Source organism: Melanerpes formicivorus, unplaced genomic scaffold (assembly GCF_026170545.1).
Source record: "Melanerpes formicivorus ecotype bairdi unplaced genomic scaffold, bMelFor1.0.p_v2 SCAF_12, whole genome shotgun sequence".
Classification (NCBI taxonomy): domain Eukaryota; kingdom Metazoa; phylum Chordata; class Aves; order Piciformes; family Picidae; genus Melanerpes; species Melanerpes formicivorus.
This window is the reverse complement of record NW_027142364.1, coordinates 17,727,395-17,754,281: the sequence shown is the minus strand read 5'-3', so window position 1 is coordinate 17,754,281 and position 26,887 is coordinate 17,727,395. Positions and strand designations below refer to the sequence as shown.

The 26,887-nt window shown below is 42.7% G+C and overlaps 1 long non-coding RNA gene across 1 annotated transcript in view; it reads left to right on the top strand.

The window, feature by feature from the left end:
• LOC137444601 (uncharacterized) overlaps positions 1–26,887 on the top strand; it is a 147,312-nt gene that overhangs the window by 26,056 nt on the left and 94,369 nt on the right. Inside the window, exon 3 of the long non-coding RNA XR_010988191.1 lies at positions 624–773. This is a non-coding gene — a long non-coding RNA (uncharacterized lncRNA). The remainder of the gene's footprint in view (positions 1–623; positions 774–26,887) is intronic.

The following is a 26,887-nucleotide window of genomic DNA, read 5'->3' as shown; positions in this document are numbered from 1 at the left end:
CTTGGTAAGCAGGCTGAAAGAAAATTAAAAGGCTTATGAATGAGAGAAATTGTAGTGCTGTAATCTGAAGGTCTGGAGTCCATGCCTGGGATGTTTTTGTGATGTGATAAGCAATGGCACTGCTGTGTCTGTGCTGGGGTCTCATTCTACCTTGTAGCACCACAGAAATATGGTTACCTCAGAGGTCATCTGGAAGCCTGTAAGTAATAAAATTTAAAACATATATGGTGCAGGGATCTAAACTTCATGCCAGAAAAGGTTCCCAGGCAGTAGTCTATATGGCTGTAATAGAAACTACTTTGGCTTGCATTTCAAAATTTACTTTTAGGCCAGACTTGTGTGTTATCCACAGTGTGTGCTCATATTTGATGAGGCATTACAAACAACTCTTACTGCTGGGTGATTAGTTCAGAGGTAAAAAAAAACTTTAAAATCAGTATTTGGGACTTCCACATCAAAAGATGAAGACTATAACTGTCTGGAAAAGAATCTCATTCTGTATTTTAATGATTTAGGTGGTGTTCATGAGAGCTAAAGGAAGTTGAGAAACCATTTTTCTAACAGGCATTGTGAACAGAGTTCACTCAGTGAACTGCAGTATGTTTTTCTCTCTCATTTGACAGGCATGTTCCTACTTGCTCAGCCCAGACCTTTGTGAACAGTCTGTTTACTAAGATGAAGAAGAAGAAGAAACTTTCCAATGGGTCCTCCAGAGATTCTGCCATTAGAGCCTGTTCTGCTTTCAAACTGAAGTTACTGTGGACTTTGTAAAGGTAAGACCTCAAGTTTGTTGCTCCTTCTGGGATTTGTTGCTCTTTCCTGGGACTGACAGCTGCAAGACAAGGTAAGAAATCAACTCAGGTGGTGAAACATTTACTGATACATAATACAAATGCATCAGGTACTTTAACAAGACATGAAGGCAGTAGTTGTGACTGAGTTCAATTGCCACTTATGTGGCCAGATGAGCTGACAGCGTGATCTGGCACTTAAGTGTTGCCACTTCCTGCCTTGTACGAGGAGGGAATCTTGTAACTCTAGAAATCACATCTCCTGGGTTGGTGGGGCAGGTCTGCTATGCTTCTGTGCTTAGATGCTGTGTTTAAACTATGGTAATTTACTTCTGACTTAAGAACATCCTTCTTAAATGGCTCTTTTGTGTTCCATGCATAGTGGAGGGTGTCAGTGCTTAACATAGTGCTGGTAGGTTTTAAGGTGGCCAAAAGCTCCTTGTGTTTTGGAGGAGAAGAGGGAGGTTTTAAAACACATTGGACTTTACTGCTGTACTTGCAATATTTCCTCTAGTTAAGAAGCATAAGGAATACTACTAATTCAGCAGTAAAGTTAATTATCACAGACTGTAAATGTTTATTTGTTTTTTAATAGCAGCAAATGCATTATAAACGACTCCTGTGTTCGTCTATTGTAAAATTCTACTGGTAGAGTCATTTGTGATGTAGCTTTTCCTTATAGCTATTGGCATTGCAAAAGCAAGAATCTGGTGTTAATTGTAGAATAACCAGCCAGTAAAGTATAATAGACCTGCTAAGGTTTTAACTGCAACTTGCTGTGTGAAAAAGATGAAAATATTACATGTATGTTGGTGCATATTGAACTAGTTAACATGCTTTTCATTTACTTCAGAAACCTGTTATTGCAGTCTTCTCAAACCTGAAATGGTTTTTCATTAGTATGGATTCACTACATCCAAACTCAAAGTACATTATGATCATTTTTGGCTTGGGGAAAAGAAGTGTAGAAGGTACTTTAGAATAGAATAGAATTAACCAGGTTGGGAGAGACCTTTTTGATCAATGAGTCAACCCATCATCCAACACTATCTAATTAACTAAACCATGGCACCAAGCACCCCATCCAGTCTCTTCCTAAACACCTCCAGTGATGGTGACTCCACCATCTCCCTGGGCAGCCCATTCCACTGGCCAATCACTCTTTCTATGAAGAACTTCTTCCTAACATCTAGCCTAAACCTCCCCTGGCACAGCTTGAGACTGGGTCCTCTTGTTCTGGTGCTGGTTGCCTGGGAGAAGAGACCAGCCCCCACCTGGCTACAACTTCCCTTCAGGTAGTTGTAGGCAGCAAGGAGGTTTCCTCTGAGCCTCCTCTTCTCCAGGCTAAGCAGCCCCAACTCCCTCAGCTGCTCCTCATAGGGCTTGTGCTCCAAACCCTTCACCAGCTTCATTGCCCTTCTCTGAACACGTTCAAGAGTCTCAATGTGGCCTTTGGAATGTGCTGCCCAGGGAGGTGGTGGAGTCACTGTCCCTGGAGGTGTTCAAAAAAGGATTTCATGTGGCACTTGAAGCTGTGGTTTAGTTAGTCATGAGGTTTTGGGTGATAGGTTGGACTTGATGATCTTTGAGGTCTTTTCCAATCTTATTGATTCTATAATTCTCTGATTCCGTGATTCCAGGTTGTGCTAATTAGCAAGAGCTCTTCTCAGTTAAATTATATTTCATGGGTTGTTCTTACATGGAAATGAAATACCAGTTTGTAATGAAATAGCACAAAATGAATGAAGACCTGCTTTGTAGTCCTGCTGCATGCAGGCCATAGACTTTGTACTGCATTTGCTCTCCTTTAACAGAGGAAAACTAAACAGATCCAGGATTAAGGCAGATATTTAATGAGGAGGAGAATTAGCAAGGTTCGATTTCTGCTGTGAGGTGATTTCCTTAGAGAAGTACATTCTGGAGAAGGATTAAGAGAACTCAGAGCAAGTTTGGCTTTCTGGAGTAGGAACCTTCGGTAAGTGTGGAGGACAAAGCACTTCAGAAGTGACAAAGAATATCAGCCTGCAAAGGGCCAGGGGTAGATGTTACGGGCAGACAGAAAAGTTACAGATACCTAATGCAGTTTGTGCTAGTAAACTGAAAAATTGCCTTCTCATCCTGTCTGTTTGCCTTTAGTTTTACAGAAGTTTTGCCCTTGGGTATTATGAGGCAGAAATCACCACTTTTAATACCTTAATCAATGCTGTCTTGTTTTCTGCAACTACAGTTCTTTTTACAGTCTTTCCAGGCTTGACGGCTGGTCAAACTTTATTGAGCCACTTAAATTGATTAAGGCTTTCCCAATTTTGCAACATCATCTCTAATGCAACGAATCCAGTGACCTGACCGTTTCTACAGGGCTGTTTGTGTCTCAAGAAGGCAAGTTTAGAACGTTATCCAGCTGTTGATATGATGGAGTTTATATTGGCAGTATTTTCATGAAGAAGCAAATCTGATATGTAAAGCACTGAACTTTTCTTCTGAGACCAAAGGGAGCGTCTCACATAATGACATATACTGCTGGAGATGCTAAAATGTCACTATAAAGGCTAAAAATAACTTGCTTGCTCAGCAAGAGCTCAGCCTCTGGAAAGATTGGGCTTTGGTATGAAAATCAGTGTCTACCACACCTTTTTCAGGCTGTACTCTGCACAAATCAGACCTTTTTTTTTCTTCCTGAGGATTTGAGTAAATGTTATTGTTTTTAGGAAGTGTTTCTGGCTTGAAGTTTCAGATGTGTAGATTTAAAAGGTGACATTATGATGCAGTTTGGAAATTCTCAGGTTTAAATAGCACAAAGCCATTACAAAGGGTGTCATTACCTGTGTTTAAGGTTAGGAAAGCAGCTATTTGGCACAGATGGGAAGAATAATCAAACCTATTGTTATTAAAATGCCTTTATTTTTAGAGGGGATTTCCCATTCGTGTGTAGGTGTGGTTGTGCTTTGCCAAGTTTGATAAAAATGAGAGCTGAAATATTTTTAGCACCTTATAAAAGGTTCATGCCTCTACTTATTCTTTCCAGGGAATCTTCTAGTACAAGTGGGGCTGTTCAGTCTGGAGAAGAGAAGGCTCTGAGGTGACCTAATTGTGGCCTTCCAGTATCTAAAGGGGGCCTACAGGAAGGCTGGGGAAGGACTGCTCAGCCTCTCAGGTAGTGATAGGACTAGGGGGAATGGAATGAAGCTGGAGGTGGGGAGATTCAGGCTGGAGGTGAGGAGGAGGTTCTTCACCATGAGAGTGGTGAAGCCCTGGAATGGGCTGTCCAGGGAGGTGGTCGAGGCCCCATCCCTGGAGGTGTTTAAGAGCAGGCTGGATGAGGCTCTGTCCAGCCTGATCTAGTGTGGGGTGTCCCTGCCCGTGGCAGGGGGGTTGGAACTGGATGATCCTTGTGGTCCCTTCCAACCCTGACTGATACTATGATACTAAGTGCATATTTCTGTGAGGATTGTTGAGCACTGGAACAGGTTGGCCCAGGGAGGGTAGTGGAGGCTCCATCTCTGGAGACATTCAAGCCTTGATAGGGCTCTGAGCAGCCTGATCTAGTTGGGGTGTCCCTGCTTACTGCAAGAGGGTTGGACTACATGACCTTTAGAGGTCCCTTCCAACCTAGTGCATTCAGTGATTCCATATTAACCTGTGAAACCACTCTCAGATTTACTTCTATAGAAAAAGTGGTACTATTTCTGGTCTCCCCAGACTTCTGTCCCCTTCTGCAGGGTTTCTGCTTTGCTTGTGTCTGAGCCCAGCCCATCTTGGCTTGTACATGAAGCCTTAATGTAGGCTGGCTAAAGAGTCAGGTTTTTGGCTAGCATTTGAGGTCAGTAGTGGTGGGAGAAAAACTGAAGGAATGACATCCTGAACAGCCCAGCCTGTGATTTCCAGAGTGCTTGTGAGTTTGAGACTCTCATCTATGCAAGGTCTTAATTTCCGTTTGAATTCTGTGTTTTCATTTTAAATGAATAAAGCTTCAATATAGTGATCCAGACATGGTGAGGTGAATTATTGAAGCCCTACTGAGCTGGTGAAGGTTGAATCCCTGGATAGCAAATGAAAAGGAAAGCACTGTCTGCCTTCAGTAGTAAAAAGTTTTATCTCCCATTTGAGAACTCTATAGACACATCCATCAAGTGGCCTGACAGGGAAATTAAATTGGGTTACAGCACTGCAAGAAGTCCAGATCATGTTCCTGCTGAGCAGCAACAAATTGTGGTGGACTTTATGAAAAGTTTCTTTCTGTTTTTCACAAAATAATGTGGTATAGAGTTAGTCTGGTCACAAGAGACACTGGAAAGGGAGACTTCTTGAAAAGCTTGGTATTCCTTAATGAGGAAATGAAATGACAGATGTAACTTCCCTCTCCTGCAGAACCACTTGTGTTCTCTACACCTCTCTAAGCAGACTTGATATGCACAGGTTACAATTTAGTTTGGGTTGGTTTTTTTTCCATTTTGCAATAAATAATGTAGTTGATGTTCCTGATCATGAGGTAACATACTTGTGCCCTGCTTATGGTGGGTTACTGTTAACTTCCATGGAACATGGTGAGAGGTGCAGCTCTTCTGCTGGAAGTCTGCAATGGAACCCTAACTTTCCCCTGTGAGAATTCTACCCTAGTAATCAAATGAGGAATCCTTAAATTCAACTCACCTCAAATAGGGATGTCAAGTAGCCTGGCATTTCAGTAACCTTTATTGAGAGAAGCTCTTGTACACAGCTAGGAGCTAAGTGCTTTTGCACTCAGTGGTGTTCAGGTCCAAACCCATGGCTTGTCTTTGCTTTCCTCATATCATTCCACCTCGTCTCTGAGCACCCTCCAATCTGAAGCACTTCCAGATCCATCTGTAATGGCAATGAGAAGCTGTGAATGTTTGAAAACAGGTCTGGAGTTGTTTTCAAGCTTTGTAAACTTCAGCCAGCAATTGCAGTAATGTGAGCACCAGGGTTTTAACATCTGATGCAGGGACATGTTTCTGATATCAGGTTTTATTGCATCCTTCTGAAAACCTTTGCATTCATGTGAAAAACTAACACTGTTGGTATATTTGCATGTATCTAGTTATGGATGATTAAATAAAACCTTTAGTTTGTGAGATCCTAGCTGTTTCAACAAAGTGTTAACTCTTGGTTATGTCTTCCAGAACACTTGTATCAACACAACCTGGACTATATTTTAGTAAGGCCATCCATTCATAGACTCAAAATGGGGAGTGAAATTCCCGTTGATTTGGATGTCCCTCTTACAGCATAAACATTAAAACTTAGTGGTGTCCACTGTCTTGTTTTTAAAGGTAGTTTAACTTCCCTATAAACAAAGATACAAATGAATGCAACTGGAAAATACAGAGAAAGTTTATTAGCCAGGGAAGGCTAATGTTGTTTAATGAAGTGTGGTGTTCTGGTCTGTTTTAAAAGCCTTGCTCTTTCTCAGCAAGCAGTATAGGTAAAATGTTCCTCTCACAGAGCTTTTGCTTTACACATTGCATGCTTGCCTTGAGGGATTAGAAACCTAAATAAACCTTAACTCACAAAAGATGTAAGTATGAGACATCTCATCCTTTTTCTGGAACAGCTTAGGGGCTGATTGTTTATTTAACAAGCTGGTGTCCTGATTTTGCCACCAACACACTTTGACAAAAATGCCCTCACAGGCATATGAAGCTCCAAAAAGGAAGAAAACTGGAAAGATGAGTCAATGCTCAGAGCCATAAAAGTTTACTGACCTAGGCATTTCCAGGATATTGTAACTCTCTTTAATGTTGCAGAGCTAAAATGATATCGGAGAGTAACGTTCTGATGTAATCAAACCAAATGAGATCCTCTACGTAGTATTGGCTGCTTGAGGTATGTACAGGAATGTACTCTGAGCAAGTGGGAAATTACATCATGGACAGACCCAGAAGAATACTTACAAAAATTCTGACAGCGTGAAGTGAAACTATTCATAGGCCTTGTGCCAACTCAGAATGACTAAATGTGTTTTATACTTGGATGTTAAGGTTGGTGAGTGGCTAAATTTGGGAACTGCCTTTTGTTTTCTGCACCTAGGCAGCCTGGGGAGCTGTGGTGGAAGGCAGGTGCTGACGTGATGTTGTCACTGCAAATAGTGTTTCCCAGTGGAGACTGAATTGCCAAACCCAACTATGAGAGCCAGGGCAAAAGCTGATGCTTTGCTTATGGATTTTTTGGTAGGAAAAATGCTGTTTTGAATGCTGATGCAAAGCACTTCTAGTTGCTGCAAGCTTTCCTTCCCACTAACTACACTTTTCTGGATACAAAACTTCATTTGGTTTAACCCACTTCTATGATTAAAATGCATTGGTCACCCATCAGGACAGAAGGTTTTTTTCCCCTGTGGCCAGTACCTTTCCCTTTTCTTCCCCTTTCTCTTTTTCCTTTTTTTCCCAATACCAAGGTGCAAGAAGAGAGTGTATGGAACAGACTAAGGAATGGGGAAACACTTGGAGAAAAGTCTTTTATCATTTGGATCCAAATAGGGAAGAATGGAAATGGTGTTTTCCATTACTTTATGTTGTTTGTGCAGTTGGAAGCAAAGGGAAAAAAGGAAGGCAGAGATTTCCTTTCTTGCCATGGATGTTCTCACTTGTCATGTGAGTTTCTCCAACTGCTCTCTACAAGCCTTGACTATCACATCTCCTTAAACGAGATTCTGTGTGCTTGCCTCATTCCAAGTCACAGCAGGCTCTTTGGCTCTTCAGTGCTTACTTTTTGAATTCCTCTTACTGATGTTGTGAAACTTGGGTTTGATTGTCACTGTTATATCAAGATTCAACCCAAAATCTCCAAATAAGCAAAAGGTTCAGTTTCTTTTCACCAACCTGGAACGTTTATGAAGTTTGTCAGTGACAGGGTCCTGTTTAAAAGGGATTGTGAAACACACAAACCACTTTTGTTTCTAAGTGGCCTGCATTTACTTCCTGATGTGGTGAGGTTTGTTTAGATCCAAGTAATGGTCTGAAATTGACCCAGGCTTGCCTAAAACTCCCTCAGTTGCAGGATGGAAGTCTGGAAGGAGCGGGTAGAGAATTCCTATTGCCTAGAGTGGGTGACTTCAGACTCGAGGAACAACCTTTTATGTGTGCTTCTTGTGTTGTTTTCAGCCCTATGAAAACTTGGCAGTAAGTACAAGTCAAAAAGAGTAAAAGAAAAATGAACCAAAGTGTGATTTGGTTTCAGTTTCAATGTAATCTGAACCTTTCAACCCTTCTACATTTTAAGGAAATGTTAATTTAAAAATACAGTTTAAAAGTTAAGATTAACTTAAAAATTGCACATAGATACATTCTAAATTGGAATAAACCCCAGCACCTCAAAATCTCCTCAGCCAGAGCTTACTCATGCTTACTCTATCCTTAGAGAAGAGTGGACTTGGAGTGTTTCAGGAAACTTCTATTTTTTGGGCACAATTAATATCTCCTGTGCAAGTAGTTTTAAATGGAAAATAAAACCATTTATGTTTAACTTCAAATAGCATCATGTTTTCCCCAGGTAATATTTTCCTCTGCAGAGTTTCACCTCTGATGCTCTTTTGATTTGCTGAGGGGGTGGGCAGAGGTTCAAGCCAGGAGGATGGGGCAGAATAACCTGTTTAATGAAAGCTTTCCAACTGCTTCTACTCTGCATGTAATCTTTTCTGAATCAGATTTAGATTTTCTTTGTTTTTCCCCTGAGTAAGGGCTTTTCCCTCCCCTCTTCAATTGCAATTCCCTTGTGTTGTACCAAATTAATCCATACAGCAAATTTTCAATACTTGGTGGCTAAAGATGAAAATGGGTCTTGTAGAGCAACTGCAGAATGAGCTTTAAATTCCAGTTAAAAATCATCTTATCAACAGTACATTTCACTTTGTGTGGTTATGGGGCTGATATTTTCTGAATTGGTCACGCTAGATTACCTTATAGCACTTTGTGATTGAGAGGGAGCATGCCATTTTTTTAATGTTTTTGGATTTTTTTGAACAATTCAGCTCTGGTGAGACCCCACCTGGAGTACTGCATCCTATTACAAGAGGGATATGGATGTGCTGGAACGTGTCCAGAGAAGGGCCACAAGGATGATCAGAGGGCTGGAGCACCTCTCCTATGAGGACAGACTGAAGGAGTTGGGGCTGTTCAGTCTGCAGAAGAGAAGGCTCCCAGGTGACCTCATTGTGGCCTTCCAGTATCTGAAGGGGGCCTACAGGAAGGCTGGGGAAGGACTGCTCAGGATCTCAGGTAGTGATAGGACTAGGGGGAATGGAATGAAGCTGGAGGTGGGGAGATTCAGGCTAGATGTGAGGAGGAGGCTCTTCACCATGAGAGTGGTGAAACCCTGGAATGGGTTGTCCAGGGAGGTGGTTGGGGTGCTGTCCCTGGAGGTGTTTAAGACCAGGCTGGCTGAGTCTCTGTCCAGCCTGATCTAGTGTGGGGTGTCCCTGCCCATGGCAGGGGGATTGGACCTAGAAGATCCGTGTGGTCCTTTCCAACCCTGACTGATTCTATGGTACTATTATAATTTCTGTTGCAGAGTGTGGTGGCTTAAATTAGCGTGACTGACATCCTCCTAATACACTTAAAAATCCTTGGAACAATGGATCTGGAACTTGGGCATTTCAATTCGGATTGGATTGTAAGTAGCTAGATATGGAAGCATATTCACATAGCTGCTTCTCTGAAAGCCTCATCCGTGGTGTCTCTAAGCATGTGTGTAAACTTAACATCAAACATTGCTGAATCAAATGGATAACTTCTGACCCAGAAGAAACTGTTGCACCTCCCAGGAACAAAAACATGTCTGCGACTTTACTCCGTAAGTGAAATGACAGCATGGAGGTGCTTAAATATTTGAGAGAAATAGAAAAGAGATTGACAAAAGTGTTGCCATGGTTGATGTTCTCCCAGGTGAAGGATCTTGTGTATACAAAGCTCCAGTTCACAGCAGAGGTGGTTTCCCTGGGCTAAAACTCAAACCCAAACCCTAAAATGTTCCCTGGAGTAAACCTTCAAAAAGCTTTTCCTTTGCAATGTTGCTGTTCATCTGCAGCGTGTAATAAGCCATTTGCCTGATTAGAGTATTTTGTGTGGAATGCTATTGCCATCAATCCCAGGCACTGATTTGACTTCCTTAATGCATTTGGTATAAAAATTGCCCTGATAGAGCTCTAAGCTGCGCTGAGCCATGAAACCAGCAGAACATTCAAAGACCATCTCTCACAGGAGGCATTTCCATGTCCTCCCAGCACTAGCTCAGTCCCTCTGCTTTCTCCTTCAGTTGCTACACCTGTGGCTTCTTTCATTTTTCATATGCTCAAAAAATAATAACCAGAGGGTTAAACAGAGCTGCCAGAACCTGCTTTCTAGAAAGGCTGGCACGTAGAGGTCTGATCCATCCTGAGAATGGAAAAACTGCAGTGCATGGGTTTGTACTTGAGTTCACTAGAAAAGAACCCATAGACTTCCCTGAAACCAAATGGCACTTTAAAGGTGAAATAAATGAGACACATTAAAGCTAGATCTCAGCAAGAGTGACAAACCTGCAGTTTCCTTGAGCTTGAGCCTGTGGGACCGTGGCAAGTCGGTGGTACCTGAGCATCCCAGCAGTGCCTGGAGAGCACTATGGCTGTACTTGTTCTCTGTGTTGGGGGCTCATTTCTTGCTGGTCAGCGTATGATCAATAGCTGTGTGTTTTCCCCACTACTTCTTAGCTTATTTGGGATCTTTTGAGCTTTACGTGGTGAAGACTCCTGTACTGCCAGGTTAGGCATGTATATCCACCATACTGACCTTGAAAGTCCTGCTCAATCTTAAGCTGGTCCCAGAGCCACTGGTTTTCATAGCACCTACACTTTCACAAGCCAAGTCACTGTAAGTGCTAGCACTGATCTGTGTATCTGTACTGTATTGGATGTCTGTCTTCACGTCATCTAGAGTAGCCTGGCTGGCCAATAAAGAAAACCTAATCCAACTTTTCCACAGTTTTTAACAAAACCCACCCCCTGATTTGTATGAAATTTAACATCTTGTGAAACAGTGCTGAATCACGTGAGTGCATCGTGGTCTGTGATGGCTCAGAACTGGAATGCTGACAGCTCTGAGGCGTGTTTTAAAAGTTGGTAACAGTTCAAATCTCATCAGCTCCTGAGATTTCGTCTGTTTCTTTGAGAGGGTGGGATAAATGTCTCTGGACATGATGCCAAGCTTGAATTTTAAGAAGGCCTGGATGAAAATTCCTTTCTTCTCCTGACCCTATCTCTTCTTACCCATTGTGATATTATACAAATTGAATTGCAAGGCTCATGAGCTGAAGTTTCTGCAGTGGTCAGCAGAAGTGTCTTTCCATCTGACTGCCCTGGAGGTCAGAAGCACGTAATATATTCAGGGGTGTTTCTAATCGAACAGAGCTCAGAATATGCAAGGGTTGTAGACAGCAGCTGGCCCCAGCAGAGACTAACAGATTTGCTGAGAACCTGCAAAGATCTTGGCAGGATGTCAACAAAGATACTGCAGGGTTGCTAGATGCCAGGAAAACGAGATCTTTGGTTTGCGGCAAGGAAAATGGTATTTAGGGAGGGTGGGATGTAATAAATTACATTAACAGTACTGTGAACAAGTCTCATCTGAAAGTATTAGAGGCTGTGACTGTAGTGGAAAGCTGAGTGCTCATATTCATGGATGAGGAAGCTGAAGTAGAAGCAGCTGAAAAAAAAAAAGTGCTTTCTGACAGTGGTAGACTTTTATCAGAGCCAGGAAAAAGAGCAACTCAATTCTGTGTAGGAACTGGCTTTTAAAGAAAGTGAAAGATAAAAGGGGCAAAAGGAATGATGGGGAAAGGGCATAGCTGGCTTTAAACAATAGGAAGGAGAACAACAGCAGCTGGGGGGAGGTGGAGGGATAAAATAGAGTTGTTGGTGGAAGACAAGACCACAAAAATACAATAAGGGCCTTACTGTGTCCCTGGGATAGCAAGAAATTGAGTTGCAGCATCATGAGTTTCTAGCACACCGTACACGACTGTAAACTTAGGTTTACTCTGCCTATGCATTTGCTAGTGATTTGCTCCTGCAAAACAGGTAGGCATCTCTCTGAAAGCTTCAGAGGTGGGGAATCTCTGCTTCTCAGGGCCATTTCCCTGATCAAGTCCAGTGGTGCATGCCTCAGCCATGCCTGATCCTTAAAGGTTTAGAAGATTGTGGGTTAGTCTGGAAGAAATTATTTACCTGTTATACTGAGGTGTTCTTACACCCTCATGAGAGCTTTAAAAGAAAAGGTGCCCTTCAGAGAGCCTGTCCAGAATTATTATGGTACTGAAGATAAACTGTGCCATTTAAAGAGCCAGCTTCATGAGGAGAAAAGATAAAATAGATTCTCATCTAACTAGCACATTGAACATGACACAGAGAAGAGCAGCACTGATGGGCAATGCTTGCATAGGGAATTTGTGCCCTGCATGATGGGTTGGTGATCAGTGTGCTGCACATCTAATTCAAATTATTTCAGGGAGATTTCAGCTTTATTTACCTGGTGTAGCAATTACTTGTCGCCACTCCTAGGACTTGATTTAATGATATCCTCCCTGAATGCTGTATCAGGTTGAAAGCTGTGGGTTATTGGCAGTTTGGTGTTAACCAGGTGGCTTTGGCTTTCTGGCAGGAAGCCGGCAGAGGGGGGAAGCAGCTGGTCCTTGAGATGGGAAGAATACTAAATGCCAGCTGATGAAATCTTTCTGACTTTTGTGGAACTGAAAAAGGCCATTAACAACTCTTGGAATTCCTGAGAGAAATAATGTGTGAGGCAGGATACTATTGAAAACATAAAGCAATGGGTGTGGGTGGAAATGCCAGATGATTGGGGGAGTCCAAAATGCAGACTATTAGTAAAATACACAGAAGACAAGCAGTTCCTTACTGATAACATAAGTTTATTTTGAAGCAGGAGACAACATGGGCTGGTGTTAGAACTATCTTCCTTCAGTGCTATCAGCCTACTCAAAGTAATTGCTTTAAACAGCAGTTAAATCTCTCTGGTTTTGTAGTAGTTATACAAGCCTGTACAGAAACTTTTCACTACTTGCACTCTGTAGAAAACAAAGTCCTGCAAGTCTCTAAGCCCCTGGGCATGAGCTTCTCTTTTTTTCAAGATACCATTAGAACAGGGAGACAGTGGTATCAGACTGGTCAGTGTGGCTTCAGAAGCTGCAGGGAGCTTTCTATAGCAGCTGCAGTGTGTCAGAGCTCTATAAATTGACTCCCTGCCATGGGAGGCCTCCAGCTAGTTCAACAGGAGAGTTACTGGGGAAAACCCTCACCCTCCATCTTAGCAGCAGAGCAAATCTAGCCAGGGCTGGGAGGCATCTGAGCTGGCAGATTCCTTGTGTCAGCCAACAAGATCTCAGTTAATAATACCAGTGTGGGTGGAGACCCTGTGGTCAGTTAAGGGAGAGAAGGAGCTCCCCTTTGAGCAGTATATGCACAAATCCATCATGTTCTTTGTTTTCCAAACCTCCCAGATGAAAGCACACAACTTTCATCAAACCAAAGCTTTGCTTTTCTGCCCCTTTCTTTGTCTTCCAGGCAGTTATGTGCTATCCCCTTTGTGTAGGGTGGATGCATGTTCCCTTTCCAAAGTTCAATTCCCTTTACAATAATCCTTATCTACTAATTTGTGAACTGTCCTTCTCCAAGAGGATTTAATTTCCCTCAAAAACTGCACTCTGGCTGAATCGGTAACCTCACAGGAATCTCTGGCACAGGATTGGGATTTGGTGCTGTAGGTGTCTCAAGATTTAGTAGCCTCTAGCATCATCTTTGTTGGAACTTGTTATTTAGTTAAAGCCTAACTCCTGACATTCTGCATTCAAACTTCTTGTGCTTCCTTTCTGTTCCTACTGACTTTGCCTGTTTTCTGCTAAGAGAGGTCTATAATAACTCAGAAATCTCTAAGCTGCTTCTCTACCTGTCTCTTGTATTACTGAAATTTCCCTTTACTCATTCAGCATCTTAACTATCACTGACCCTCAAGCCAAAACTTTGCACCAGGTTTGAATTCCTTCAAACACTGAACCTGAATATGCTGCTTTATACCAAGAAGAGTCATTCTTTGGAGTATCTGTGGTTTTCAAATACAGTCCTGAATTCTGATGTGAGGAGAAAAATCCCACAATGAGATATTTTGAATGTTTATCCTGGCCCTTGTCCATCCTTGATTCCTTTGCTGTGAAGGATAAGACTACGTTTGTAGTGAAATGGGAAATCCAAAAGACAGCTGAATGTTCAAAGTTCTGGAGATATTTTCAGCTTTGAGGAAGTTGGGGGAGGAAATGTTAACTTGATTTAGAAAAGCGAGCTGCAGTGCAGTTCTGGTTCAGGAGATTGTTATTTAAATGCAGTGTAGATACATTCAGTTCAGTTAAGATTTCTGATCTTGGTGGTTTTTTGGGGTTGGAAGGATGAGGTGTAAATACTAGTGGGGAAGGGAAGCTTGAAGAATTGTAGTAACCTTTGAACAATGCTTACTAGAATCGGGGTCCAATTTGAGCACCTCTACTGCTAGCTGCTTATGGAACCTCTTCTAGAGACCAAATAACTGATTGCCAACTGTGTCAGTTCAAACCTCAGTTTCAGAAGCCTGCAGTCATAGACCCCACAGATGAACCTCACAGATTTTGCCATGTCTGTCTTACAAAGTTCTACCACATGTGGCTGTGTGGGCAGTGAGCACTGCTGGAGGTTCCACCCTACAAAGGCAATTGAAGTGTTTGTATCTGGGCTTTGTTCTTCTGTGGTGGTGGTGGTTGTTGTTGTTTTTCCCCTGCTCAAACGCAGTCTGTATCACTTGTTAGCACACAGTCGGTGGTGGTGTCAAAATAATAGTGCTGTGGAAAAAACCCTCACACCTTTCTAGCCCCTCTTCAACTGATTTAATGCTGGGGGAGGCAGAAGATGGGGAGACCTTAGTTGTAAACCCGCTGTGACATGCTGTGGCAATTTGCTCTGTGAGGAGACTTCACTGTCTGTGCATGTGTTATTTTGGAGGGATAACATCAGGGAGGAGCTCTGCACTCATTAGGCACACAGGCTAAGGTTCACATACCAGCTCTCTCAGGTGTTCTTTGTACCCTTCCTCTGTGCACTTGCCAATGCACACGTTAGAGTGGTTCTTGCATGTATAAATCCAGAATGCTCTCATATGGCATAGGGAATCAGAATACCAGGTTGGAAGGGATCTCAGAGATGACCTGGTCTAACCTTTCTAGGTGATAGTGTAGCTTAAATGAGATGACCCAACACCCTGTCAAGCCGAGTGTTAAAGCTGTCCAGTTGTAGGGAAATCCACTGCTCTTAGGAGATTATGCCAATGTTGAACTTTTCTCATTATGAAAGATTTTCTTCCTCTTCCAGAGGAATCTCCCCAGGAGATTACTCCTTTTCTTTTTCATGTGACTCTTTGTGAAAAGGGAGACTCCATCACTCTGATAGCCACGCTTTATGTACCGGTATGGGGTAATAAGGTGTCCCCTAAGCCTTCTCTTTTCAAGGATGAACAAACCCAGTTCTCTCAGCCTTTCTTCATATGGCAGGGAGAAAAATGAATAAGCACTGTTGAGTTTTCAGCTTATACAGGCACATTCTGTGGCCTGACAGGATTACTCCCATTGGAGTAATAACTAGGAGTTTTGCTTATTTAGGGCCTGTTCCTATTCCCTTTGAAGCCAATGGCATAATTCCCAGTAATGTTCAGTGGTGCGAGGTCAGGTCTTTAAGGATCTGCCGTTGAAGGCCTCAGTCAATGCTCACTGAAGCACAGGGGTTTCCCCAGTCACTTCAGTGAGCAAATAGCCACTATTTCATCAAAATTACTGCTTTATTTGTAAATCTTATCGAGCTGGTGTTAGTGTTAAACTTCAAAAAGAAGGAAGCAAAGCCAGAGATTCTCTTTATTCTGGCTGATATCTCCGCTTTTTATAACACTAAAACATGTAGTTCAAGTAAGTGCTGGGAAGTTTGGAACAGCCGCCTCCCAAAGCAAGGAACTGCTTAAATCAAAAAGGACGTTTTGTGTTGCTGCCATATCCCTTGGGACTTTTGAATGCATCTCACTTCTTCTGATACAAGAGCAGCCATTCTCATGATAGCGCAGCCTTCATGCTTCTGGACTCAGCTGGTCTGACCCTAAAGCATCTGCAGGGAAAGGGAGGTGATTGAGAGAAATGCTGCAGCTGCTGTAGAAAAACACTGGCTCTTGCTAATCTCAAAGGCCAGTATCACTTGGAACCAGGTATACAAATAAAATCCTCTCCTCTAACGATGTGCTCCCTGACAGCCAAGGAGTTCCCTTCAGTTCTGAAATTGCCTTCACCTACATTTCATGTTTGATGCTGGAAGTTTGCCAAAGCCTGGTTATTTTGATACTTCATCTTTGGTACTTCAGGCTTGCTATGCTGGATCTTTAAAGGAGTAAATCTAAAATACAGTGGACTGAGAAGCATGTAAAGCTACTAGAGGATACTTGTTGGCATTTTCTGTCTTTGTTCTCTTCTCTGTTTTCCTTTTAGAACCATGGGAAAACAGCCTCTCCTGCATGCTCTTTAGATCAATAGATTAGTTGAACCAAAATGTATTGAGTTAATATTAATATTCTATTTGGATACAGCTGGTCTACTGTGTTGCTTTAACTGAAGGACAGCAAACAGTTTTCCCATCTTGTTTTCTTCTGTTTGCATCTCTTCATGTGTAGTTACAATAGACCCAAGTACATACAGCAATAAAATAATACTATTGGCAAGATTGCCACAGTCCTTGGCTGGATGCTATTGGGTGTTCTCAACACAAAAGTAATCTCATCCATGTGATTTAAGCTCCTTTAGGTCTATATGTCTGCAATGTATTTTATCACCTACCATATCTGCCAGTCCTTCCACAGGAGTTGGAGCCCGGTGACCCAGATGTTCTTCCCTTTTCAGGGACAGTATTAATGTTTCAGACCTTCCCATACCTTAAGTGCTTATCCAAGAGTCCCAGCTTTGGTGTATGGCCACTTTGTGTAGGCTGCCACCAGAGTCCACATGAGAAAATATTAAAAATAATGGGCTCTGGAAGCTAAAAAGCACAACCCCAGCAATATGAAACCAGTATGATGTGGAGATGTGACCAGTAGGGAGGTTGAGATCACTGCTGCTAAGTTGTCCTTTGAGCCACATGTGCAACCCACCATCATCCTGCTGTGGGGTGATGGGTCTTCTAGGAAAACTTCAGTCCACTCCTGAAGCCTCTCATCCTTTTGTCTTTGAGGTAGTGCTGGCTGTGAGTGGGCTTCACGGAGCTGGGAAAACTGGTTGCTTTTGGACTCTGCCAAGAAAAAGATTAATTTCATTTCCATATGTGTATTTGATCAGAAATGCAGGAATGTGTTAATAGCATAAATATGTATCTCTGTAATGAGTGTGTGTCAGTATTCCGGTCTGTAGCAGTTGCAAACACTAATGATTTTGATGAGAGGACTGGGGACACCATCAGCAAGTTTGCAGGTGACACTAAATTGGATTGGAGTGTTGATCTGCTCCAGGATAGGAAGGTACTGCAGGGAGATCTGGACAGCTTAAAACAATGGGCTGGGGTCAATGGAGTGAAGTTTAACAAGACCAAGTGCTGGGTCTAGCACTTTGGTCACAACAACCCCAAGCAAAGCTACAGACTTTGGGAAGAGTGGCTGGGGGTGCTGGTGGATGGCTGACTGAACAAAGGGCCAGGGTGCCCAGGTGGCCAACAAAGCCAGCAGCATCCTGGCCTGTATCAAGAAGAGTGTGGCCAGCAGGAGTGGGGCAGCGATCATGTCCCTGTACTTGGCTGTGGTGAGGCCACAGCTTCAGTACTGACTCTAAGTGGAGCAAAAGACTGTAGGGACTATTCCAAGAGTGACTGCAGAAAGATGCAAGGTGTGTATTTATGAAAAGGAAGTTCTTTGTCCAGATATCCCCTGCCCTCCTTCAGGGAATGTTTCTGATTGCTCTCTGAAATTTGTATCACTTCAAATGAAGTATATGATACACACCCCCAGGGCCAAGAAAATTACAAAGGCACTTAAACTGTACAACAGCATCACTTAACTGCTGTAGTTGAATTCTATTATAAACCAGCTATCACAGGAGCCTCTGGGGAGATTCTGGCTCAACACTTCAATGTCAGAGAAATCTGCTTTGCCTTTTTTTAAGTTCTTTTTCATATTTGCACCAAAGAAGAGAGGAAGCAAGAGTCTAAAGTCACAATGTTAGTCACAGAAATCTACTCCAGTAACATGGAAATACCTTTACCTGCACCAGTGATAAATGCTGAATTGTGGGTTAACACTTTAAAGTTACAATAGAAGAGAATAAACCAGGTTGGTTTATTAATTGCATCCAACCTGTCATCCAACACCACCTAATCAACTAACCCATGCAACCAAGCACCCCATCAAGTCTCCTCCTGAACACCTCCAGTGATGGTGGCTGCCTGAGGAGGTGGTGGAGTCCATTCCAATGGGCAATCACTCTCTCTGTGCAAAACTTCCTCCTAACCTCCAGCCTAAACCTCCCCTGGTGCAGCCTGAGACTGTGTCCTCTTGTTCTGGTGCTGGCTGCCTGGGAGAAGAGGCCAACCTCTGCCTGTTTACAACCCCCCTTCAGGTAGTTGTAGAGAGCAATAAGGTCACCCCTGAGTCTCCTCTTCTCTAGGCTAAGCAGCCCCAGCTCCGTCAGCCTCTCCTCATAGGGCCTGTGTTCCAAGCCCCTCACCAACTTTGTTGCCTTTCTCTGGACACGCTCTAGCAAGTCAACATCTTTCCTAAACTGAGGAGCCCAGAACTGGCCACAGTACTCGAGGTCTTAGTGTTCATCAGAAGCAGTGGGGCTGATGTTCATGTTATGTGGTGGTGGTGGTTAATTTTTTTCATTGTGTATTGGATTTTTTTTCTTTTTCTCTTTTTTTGCCTCCTAGTACCTGTAAAATGCACTTGAGGAATGTAAATTCTTATTTAGTAAGGGTTTATACTCTCCATTTGCAGAGAGAATTAAGGGTTGTGAAGGGGAAGAAATGTCAAATCAAGGCCAAAGACACAAAGGATCCTCACTTTTAAGGCAACAAGGGCAGTGTGAGGAAATCACGTCAAAAAAAGGACAAAATATTTTAAATCAAGGTTTTAACTTAAGATTTGAACATTACTGAGTGTCTGCTGCTGGTCAGGTATACAGGCAGAAACAAACCAGAGGAACACTTTACCTTACTTTGACCCAGGGCTATCTTAAGTCATTGAGTGCAGAAGATAGCCTTGAGTTAACTCAGGGTATTCTGCAGAAAACAATTTCTTGATCTGAAATAGTAGTGGCTCTCCTGTAACTTTGTAAGATTTTCATGTTGTTCTTTGGAACCACTTAGGAATACCATGCCTGTCACAAAGCAAAATAGAAACATTATCTGTTTAAAACCATGGCCTAATAGAACATCAGAAGATAATTTTTAGTGGATTAATGTATTCCACAGCCTCTGACAGTTGCCCAGGAAGTGCTGCAGCAGTTTGCATCAGGTGAGTGTTAAATTTGAAAGGAAAGATCCCAAGTGTCTAGTTGGTATTTTTTCTATTGCTGCTAGGAATTGGGAATCCAGGGTTAAGAATTCAGAAGGAATTGATGATTCTGAATCTTGTTGTTCCTTATAATTGTATCTATTGTCTAGAAAGTGTAGAGATGGGTGTGTGTGTATGTTTTTTGTGTGTATGTGTATGTATACATATATAAAAATAGAATCATGGAATGGTCAAGTTTAGAGGGGATCTCCAAAAGTCATCTAGTCCAACCCCCTCTGCAGTAAGCAGGGACATTCTCCCCTATATCAGGTTGTCTAGAGCCCTGTTGAACCTCGCCTTGAATATCTCCAGGGATGGGGCCTCAACTACCTCCCTGGGCAACCTGTGCCAGTGTTCCGCTCCCCTCATCTTATCTTCTAATAACAACATATATATGGGGCCACTTTCCCCTGGTATGAAAACATATATCCTGGAGTTGCTGGCATTCCAAAGACAACTCTAATTTTCATCTTTCCATTTTTTTAGAATGGTATTTTTGTCCAGTTTTCTGAGTGATGTGTGTAAATCTTACAGACTCGTTATTGCAAAGTTGGTAGCAAGTTTTTAATCTCTAAAGAAAATAGCTAAATCTTAACCAGAGCAAATGAGTTACAGAAGTCTATTGTTGCATCTGTGTTATAAGTGATGCTGTGTTTTAGTTTTTCCACAGTATTAACAAATACATGGCAGGAAAATGGGCAACATTGTTATTCAAGAAAGAAAACAGTCTCATGTATGAAGCAGCCTTTACAGTACTCTCCAGATGTGGCTAGACACTGCCCAGTTGAACCGGCATCAGAATGCTTACTCACTGCTCATTTGGATATGATTTATATTCATAAACAGAAACTTGATTGTAGAAGTCTGCTGGAAGAAAAAAGTGGCTTACTCTTTTACTTCTGATTTCTGTGTCTGGGGCTGAAGAACACCCCTGGAGAGTGTAAATTTAGTCATCTAACACCATGTTGTTGTTGTTTTGTGTGTGTGTGTTCTTTTTTTTTCCCAAGCATGTTTTTTTCTATATTAACATCCATTTTATTAATGGTAGCAGCTCCCAAGACCACAGTTGTACATTCTCCTTGCTACTGGAAGCACTAGAAAAACCAAGCAGACCTCAGGACTTGGCTCCCTTTTGTGCACTACTGGGGCAAATCAGTCACAGACAGGATTGAGAAACCTCTACAGTGACATAGTTCCAGAGGCTTCTTATGTGAGCAGAATTCAGACATTTAATTGGTTATGCAACCTATTACTGCAGCACTTCACATTGAGTGGCACTAAGTAATTAGGCTGTAACTGCTGCACAACTGTTGTAATTTTTCATGCAGCTATGTTACACGATAACACGATAATGCTGATGCTAATACTAATGTTGGGTTAGGCAGCTAAAGTGGGGATTACAATAGAGAAGTGCTAACAGTGTGTTGTTAGGAAACAGGATGCCAAGAAGCCATGAGAAATGAGAGCAAGAGAATAAAGTGAAAACTGCAGTGGGGAAATCAGAAAGAAGGTTTAAGGCACACTATGGGCAGAGAGTGTTGTGCTGGTTTTAGCATCTTCAAATACTTGTTAAAGTGTATGGACTGAGAGGTCAAAAAATCGTGATGTGAAAAGAAGTGGGAAGTGAGGGGCTTGAGAGCAGTCACCTCATTTAATGGCTGCAAGGTGTCTTCACATAGTGCATTTGCTAGGTTTGGGGGGTATGTCTTGGGCATTCTCCCACAGATATTTTTTTTCTGAGAAGAGTAAATTGATATTCCTAAAAATAGCAGAGGGTCTCCTGTGTAACATGAAAAGCAGAGAGGGCTCCAGATGGTGGTTGCAGGGATGAGATAGCAGGCTCTGTAGTTCTGTAGCATCTGAAGTGAAGAAGGTCACAGAGTCATCTAGCTCAGCATGCCTGAGAGGCCTCTGTACCCAGAGTGCTGTGAGCTCCCCTTGGTAATCTCACTGGCTACCTTAAAGAAGTTACAGGGATAAATGCCAGCACACAGAGATTGGGATTTTCACAAGTACGTTCAGAATGCGATAAGCTTCCTGCCACACCATCATCACAGCGACATACAGAAGTGTCAGCAGGCTTGTTTTATTCTGCACCCTTATGTGGCAATGGAAACAGCTCAAGGCTCTCAAATGGGAGAGGACAGTAGTGTCCTGAGTGCTGTGCAGGCAGAGAGGCTTGCTCCCTCTGGAGACCCTTTTCTAAGTCAGGAAGACCCCAGACAGACAAGGACACAAAAAGGCTTGAGGGCCTTAGCAGGCAGGAATCCCCTTGGAAAGCAGTGGTTGTGCACCCATGTATTTGTGGCTGGAGCTATAGCAGAGAGATCTGGGAGGATGGTGAAGCCTGTGCTTGTAGACCTGCCCCTCTTGTTCACTGGTGAGCCGCTGCTTTTGCTCACCTCCTCTCCTTTCAGAATGTGAAATGTTTTTGTATATATTGTGTAGATCTCTCTGGTTGACTGGTACACTGAGGGTGTTTGACAACATTGTTATACCCACCACTGCCTACATTTGAGGACTGAGAATGAGAGCTGGGATCTTAGCCACATGTGCATGTCCAGTATATAGACAATCAACTGTCTAGTCCTTACTAGGTTAAACTATAAGAAATGTGATAGTGCATCACACTCCTGTGTGTGTCAGTTTCTCAGTCCAAATGGCCTATGTTTGCCTATCTGGGCTTCTGCTTCACTAATGGGAAGAAAAGGAGGAACAGGACATTCTAAGAAAATCAAACTGACCCTTTTGAGAAGCCTTTTCTACACACATGATGACATGCAGGTGGAAATCAGGGAGCTTAAGTAGATTAACTATCAATTGCACAGTAGATAGGAGGCGTTGCCACTCCAGAGGCACAAACAGCTTAAAAACAAGCAAAACAAACCAAAAGAAATCTCTCATTAGAAACTTATTTTTCAAACATGCCAGCGTACTCAACTTTCACTTATTTTCCCTACTGGAAGAGGAAAATAACATCTGGTCCCCATTTGTTTTGGCTGAAAAACACCAGGAATATTAAACCTGCTCTTTGCTGGTGAGGGGTTAAGGCTTGTAACATGCCTGTTGTGATATCTTACGCTTCAGCTAAACCTTTAATGAGAGTGTTTTCTACCTGAAATACTAGTTAATTGTTTCAAATGAGTCAGATGTTAATATATGCATATCAGACTTATTCTCAACTCTTTTTTGTGGTCGTACCTCTGGAGTTTTCACCATTCCATTAATTCTTATGAGGTCTCCCAGGTCTTGCAATACCTGACATAGGAGCGTAACCTCTGTATCACCAGGAAATGCCCAGGCATTTGTCAAATGTAAAGAGGTGGAGGACGAACTCTCAGGTTGTCTTTTGAACCAGACTCTTTCCAGACAGCAAGGCAGCAGGGCTTGCTGCTTCATGATGAGGTCCCCAGTGAAATGCTATTTATTGGCCCAGAGGCCAAATAAATACTCAGAAACTCTTTTCCTGTTGATCAGTGCCTGGATCTTTAGTACACATCCAGGATACACTCTAACCATGTCACAGTATCCTCCCATCCCTGGAAGTACTGGATTGGACCAGGGTTTGGGACATGTTCAAAAGCCATTGGTGATGTCATGCAATATCTCTTCCCCTCTTTTGCATTTGTGGTTTTCTCTTCTTCATCTTTTTGGCAGTTGTGATGGCAACAGTGCATTTAGATTAACACTTTCCATCATAATTCTCCTTTGCAAGTGGCTTATGACATCATCTCATGCTGAGTCTTTGCTGTAGGTTGACTTTTTTTTGGAAGGACAGTGCCAGTGGAATGGTTCATGACCCAGGTCAGGGTGTGCTGCATTCCAGCTGCTAAGGGCTCTTCAACTGCAGGCCTTGCTGAAATTCCTGGGTTAGGCTAATCCCAACTGGGTTGAGTTGGACCTGTGCTGTTCAGTCTTCCCGACATGACAGATTGTGTTGTGTCATGTGGGTTTAGTAGTGGGAGTCTGTACAATATCAAACAGCTTGATACTCCTCTCTATTTCTATCTATTAACATACATTTAAGCATGCAGCCCAAATTCTGCTTTTAATTAAAGTCAGCTCAACTCGGAGGAAATTAACTGAGTAAATAAGGGTAGCATTTGTTTTAACCATTTTAGAATTTGGCTTCATCTTGCTAACTCTGTTTTTCTCCAATGCACTTTTTATTTTAGAAAACACTTCAAATATGTCAGCTAGCCCAAAGGCTCCAGCTGCAGTCTGATCATAAATACCCACTAATGAAGAGATTTTCACTATATGAACCACATTTCTTTATTCTGATAGAACATAAACACATATTAAATAGGGCAGAGGATCTAATTTTCTGCACTAAGTGCTCCCATTCTGTGGCTCCCTGAGGAACTAACAAAAATGGTCCCAGTTGACAAGGAGCTACTCTGCTCCTAGAAACACCTTAGAAAACACTAATGTGAGTAGCAGAATAGGACAAAAAACGATAGACTTGCTGTAGAAGTAGTAAGTAGCAACAAGATATCCTTTAGGAAAAGTGGTTTTAGTAATCAACAATGAAAGAGTGATGCTCCTTTAGTATTCAACAATGAAAGAGTGATGCTCCTTTAGTATTCAACAATGAAAGAGTGATGCTCCTTTAGTATTCAACAATGAAAGAGTGATGCTCCTTTAGTATTCAACAATGAAAGAGTGGTGCTCCTTGGGACCACCCCTTAACAAAAGTGTGATGCTCTTTGGGAACAGCCCTTAATGGCAGTGCAGAATGAGCACACTTTGTGTCTCATAAGAGAGACACACAACCCCACCCCCCCACCTCTGCTATTGCTGAAAGTCACTTGTCAGATAACAGGAGGTATATAAATGTAGCTGCCAACAGCCAGGCTTGGTGACCTTTAATGTTCCATCTCCCAGGATAATTAAATTTATAGTAATTGTTTTGGTCTCCACTAATGTTATGATGATGGTTCGAAACCTCTCACACAACAACATTCAACAGCTAATTCTTTCAGCAAGAAACTGCTGAATATATTACAATAAAGAGAAATTATTCAATCTGTCAAACTGTCTGAATAACATATTAAACAAACATCTTTTATGGTATTCCAGCAGGCCTGATTATCACTGAATTTTGAGTTTTACAGCTTTGTATTGTGTTCATTTTATTTTGCTGCTGCAAATATATGCATGGCTTAATAGTATGTTGACAATCCAACATTTGAACTGTAAATTCTGCAGGGACTAGAGCCACTCTTCATCTTCAGTGTGTAAAATAGTAATAAGCAAAATATTTCTTCCCTTGTGGTGTGAACAGCTGTCTGTATTTCTCAGGGATGGAAAACTATCTTGGGTTTCCTATGGGATATGTAATGCTCAGTTGCAGCCTGACTCCTGAAACACCTCAGATTTGCTGGTGCTGGCCAGGACCCCCATGGAAGAAGCCAGGGGCTCACACACCAGGCAAGGACTGTGCTCCCCTTTTTATGTGGACAAGTGAACACAGAGGGACCAGACCTCCTCCCCACAGCTTCTGCCTGCATTGCTGCAGCCTGGCATAGCCCTGCCAAACTCTGGAACTAACGCTGTGCAATGCAGCTGAATCGGTTGAAAAGCCACAGTTGGAAGGCTTCTAAAGATTAGCAGACATCCTATTTCTGCTTCCCCTTCTTATTTTTCCCCCAACACCATCTGGGTGTTATTTCATAGAATCATAGAATTGTTAGGGTTGGAAGTGACCTCAAGGATCCAACCCCCCTGCCATGGGCAAGGACACCTCACACTGGATCCAGGTCGCCCAGAGCCACATCCAGCCTGGCCTTAAAAACCTCCAGGGATGGGGCCTCCACCACAGGTTGCCTCCCTGGGCAACCTGTTCCAGTGGCTCACCACCCTCATGGTGAACGAATTCTTCCTAACATCCAATCTGAATCTACCTATTTCTATTATTGTTCCATTCCCGCTAGTACTGGACACAGTGCTCCAGGTGGGGTCTCACCATAGCAGAGTAGAGGGGGAGAGCCACCTCCCTCGACCTGCTGGCTATGATTCTCTTGATGCAGCTCAGGATGTGATTTGCTTTCTGGTCTGCAAGTGCACGTTGCTGGCTCATGAGGCAGAAGAGCTCTTTGCCTGCTTTTGCCTCCTGCAGGTCATCTCTCTTTTGTAGCTTCCCCAGTACAGGGGGATTCCTATGGGTTCCCCTCCTCAAAGTGAGGGGAAAAAATACTTTAAAAGAGCTCAGCACACACCTAATAGCTGGTAGATCTTGTGTTTGATGGGGCTTAATAGTGTGAATGGCTCAGCACCCTTAACTGGTCAATAACAGGCTCTCCAAGCTTACTCCTTGCTGCTGCAATTCTTCCTAGAGCGGCTTGAAGAGCTGGTAGTAGTGTGTTTAGCAGCTAGCTCATGCTATTTTTCTGTACATATGACTTTCTGTTCAGCAGTGCTGAAAGGTGTGAGGCCATGAATGCACAACAATTCCAGGAATGGATGTCACTGTGACTTGAAGATGAGTGCACAGGGATATCACTAACAGATCACTCTCAATGTATCAGCCACAGAGAGGGTGCTGACCCGTACCTGGACTCTGGTTTTATCTTGGCCTACATGATGCCTTTGCCCAGAAAGCAAATGTCAGACCTAAGTTCAGTGCTGATGAAGAAATACTTGAAGGAGAACCACTCCAATCATCTTGTAGGAAAGGAAGCCGTGACCACTGCATTCCTTATTCATATCTCTGGTCTTAACAAAATCCAGGCTGTTGGTGCATACCAAGGAGAATTTGAGACTCATTCATCACTTCCTATTTGTCTTAAAGTGAATGCTCTGGATGGGATCCGATTACCATGGCACAAACCCCTTTTTTGTTACTTCAGTGACACAATTTTTCACCAAGACTGTATGGATCCTGTTTTCCCAAGAGCTGCCTGTGGCAGCTGGGATTTCAAAAGCCTTCAGATACTTTCCAGCACAAATGGCATTTTCCTGGGCAGGCCGGCACTCCCACGGTCCAGGGAGCGGTGGGAGAGCAGAGGCAGCTGTGGCAGAGCTCACTCCTTGCTGCTGCACACTCTTCCTGGAGCATCTTGAAGACCTGGTAGTAGTGTGTTTAGCTGCTAGTTCTTGCTATTTTTCTGTACATCTGACTTTCTGTGGGAAATGCTGTTGTTTTGTAAGTCTTTACACCTCAGTTGGGGGAAATAGCTTCTCAAATTGTTACTTCGCTTGGCTGCGTGCTTCATCAGCTCTTCGTGGTGTGTTGTGTGGGGTTGGTCATAGACAGCTGATGCTGTTAGTTGCTTGATAAACCAAACTGTTTTACAAGAAGATGATCAAGTAGCAAAGACAGAATAACCACAAATACTCTGCTTTGGGAGTGAATTATCTTTCCAGAGTTTTAATATGGGCATCCATATAAAGAAGAGTCATTCCTGTGATACTGTGAGCTGAACCCTTTGGACAGATATCTGTGTGTTGAGTATGATGAGAATACTTCAACATCTGGTGTTGTCAAAGAGTTGCACACAC